Source organism: Artemia sp. Qi Xiang Cuo, chromosome 20 (assembly GCF_049724085.1).
Source record: "Artemia sp. Qi Xiang Cuo chromosome 20, ASM4972408v1, whole genome shotgun sequence".
In the NCBI taxonomy this organism is placed as follows: Eukaryota; Metazoa; Arthropoda; class Branchiopoda; order Anostraca; family Artemiidae; genus Artemia; species Artemia sp. Qi Xiang Cuo.
Genome location: NC_142813.1, coordinates 6,838,482 through 6,841,785, shown reverse-complemented (window position 1 = coordinate 6,841,785; position 3,304 = coordinate 6,838,482).

The following is a 3,304-nucleotide window of genomic DNA, read 5'->3' as shown; positions in this document are numbered from 1 at the left end:
TTACCGATCGAGAGCTAAGCACTTTTTCAAAAACATCCCTAAAAAAGGTTAACTGATCTTGATAAAAATCACACCGTAAATGCAGACTGGCCTGGAAGTATTTTCAAAAACATCCCTAAAAAAAAAAGGCCACTGATCTTGATAAAAAGGAAGCTTTTTTAAAAATTAATACATTAAAAGAATAAACATTTTATTCTAATCCCAAATTACCGATCGAAAGCTAAGCACTTTTTTCAAAAAAAACATCTCTAAAAAGGCCCACTAATCTTGATAAAAATCGCACCGTAAATTTCAGCCTATAAGAGAACTATTTAGAGGTTTCAGCTCCTGAACAATAGGCTTCTAAGTGTATAAGTACCCTTAGTTCTAGTGTCTGTCTTAAGTAGTCAAAACTTTTTAAAAGAGGTAACCACACAGTGTAAGGAAAGAATTTCTTCCTTAACTTAATGACAAGACAATTTCTTTTTTATTATAATAATGAGAAAATTTTTACTCACCAGAAATTGCTTAGAATTATCCATTTTCTATGTAAATGTTTACAAAAAATGTCTGTACTGTTAAGTTCAATAACCTATTCAGAACTGTTGAACAATCTATTTTGAAACCTGAATATATACAAAAAATAATTGCATAACAACGAAACAAGAGATGCTGGTTTTGATTTATCACTAAAAAAAAAGACATTGAACTTTGAAATTGCGTAAATCTCCTGACAAAGAAAGAGTGTAATGACCAGTAGAAATGTTTACCTACCAGAAAAACCTGTTTATACGGGGGCGTACGCAAAGTATAAGGTAACATACTACTGAAATGACTTTATATAATCATATATTTAATTTATATTTATAGATAATTACTCCCTTCCGGATTTGTTTAAACATCAAGGTAAAGTCAAGTACAACTAAAAATTCGTCGCAAGAAGTAGTAAATAAAATCCACTACTAAAATCTAGCCGCAGGAAGTTATAGAAGAAATCTAGAACTAAAGACTCACCGCAGGAAGTTGTAGAAGAAATCTAAAATTAAAGTCTCGTGACAAGAAGCTGTAGAAAAAAAATATACAACTTAAAACTCGTCGCAAGAAGATGTAGGAGCAATCTAAAACTAAAAAACCGTCGCAAAAAGTTGTAGAAGAAATCTACAACTAAAAACTCATCGCAAGAAGTTGTAGAAGAAATTTAAAACTAAAAACTCGTCGCAAGAAGTTGTAGAAGAAACATAGAACGAAAAACTCGTTACAAGAAGTTGTAGAAGGAATCTAAAACTAAAACACCGTCGCAAGAAGTTGTAGAAGAAATCTACAACTAAAAATTCACCGCAAGAAGTTGTAGAAGAAATCTAAAACTAAAAGCTCGTCGTAAGAAGTTGTAAAAAAAAAATCTAGGACTAGACTCACCGCAGGAAGTTGTAGAAAAAATCTAAAATTAAAGTCTCGTGACAAGAAGCTGTAGATAAAATATACAACTTAAAACTCGTCGCAAGAAGATGTAGGAGAAATTTAAAACTAAAAAATCGTCAAAAAAAAAGAAATCTACACCTAGAAACTCATCGCAAGAAGTTGTAGAAGAAATCTAAAACTAAAAACTCGTCGCAAGAAGTTGTGTAAGAAACCTAGAACGAAAAACTCGTTACAAGAAGTTGTAGAAGGAATCTAAAACTAAAAAATCGTCGCAAGATGTTGTAGAAGAAATCTAAAACTAAAAATCGTCGCAAGAAACTGTAGAAGAAATCTACATCTATAAATTAGTCGCAAGAAGTTTTAAATGAAATATATAACTAAAAATCCGTCGCAAAAAGTTGTAGAACAAATCTGGACCAAATGAACCATCTGGGACCAAATGAAAGGCAGATAGCAACCGGATAGTGTGGAAAGAGATCATACGGAAGAAATTAAAGGAAATTAGAACCTCCTGGCATGGGAAAAAGTAAAGCTTTGAATTTACTGGGATGGAGGAGCATATGAAGCGTGTTGACCTCAGGCGGCTTGGTGCTGCAACGTTGGTATTAGCAGCAGTACTTTTTGGCTATGTTAACTAGAAGAGTCGCCAGTCCTAGAGATAGGGTAGTAAGAGCAGGGGCGTTACTAGCCAAAATGTTTGGGGGGGCAAAGATTTTACCGACTGGCTGGTTATTTTTACCGACTGTTTAGCATAATGTCTGTTTCGAATGCAATACGCCAAATCACTGCACGAGTCGGTGAAACCGCTGCATTTACTAACAGAGATTTAGACTTCGGTACATATCATGCCACTATTTTAATGCTCTTTATTTAACCAATTGAAAATTGTGACACCATCTGTAAAATCAGGAAAGGAGTAGGTAAAACTGCTGCGTTTACCGACCCAGTTAGAAATTTCTGTAGATGCCATGTCAGTATTTTCGTGGCCTTTATTGAAGCAAACAAGGAATTTTTGCGGAGTCAGAAAAATCGTGGCGCTTCTCACCACGATTTTATCGACTTAATTTTTATCTAGTGACCAAAAAATGGAGGGAGAGGTGTCCCTCTCCCCCCTAAGTGAAGGCTTTGAGTACGACAAACAGGCTTGTTCCTCATTACTCAGGTGAGTTTCCAGGTTTCTATTTCATTCTGTTTCATACCTCTATAGATATAGTGGGTTTAGTGGCTCTAGTGTTTAAATTGTATGAATTCATACTAAATGAGATCCCTAAAAAGATCTAGTTATAAAATCCCTAAACTTCTTATCCTTTCTGTTCTATCGTATTCTTCCGGTAACTCATTTGCAAGTACAATCAAAATCTACTGGATAGCAACTAGGATTATTTTTGATGGGGAAAGGGATTTACATTTAAAAAAGACAAAATTTAAATATAGATATAAATTTCCATTAATTTATTAAGACAGCCACCCAACTTAGATTTTGAAAAAAATGCCGATTTTTTTCTATTGTCATAAAAAAAACTAAAAAAAACACCACGCCCTAAATTTTCGTGAATATGCAATTACTGCGTTTTAAAATTATAAATACATTCTCTCAAGGCAAAAAAACTTTTATTAATGAGGCAGTCATCCGATTAAGTAAATATAATTCTCAAAGCTTGCAGTCTATGTCATACAAAGCCCATACGTCTACCATTATTTGATCTATTGAGTGCATCATCTTCTCCCTTAATGTCGTAATCACTTTATCCAATCATGTGTTAAGGCATCACAGGAGGCGATGCCACATCTACTGTGTGGCATCAATCTATGAATAAGACAATATTGCACGAAGAAATAATAATAAAAAAGAAATACAGTTTTATTATTCCCATACGAATTTCAAAATGTCCATTCTTTTATTTTC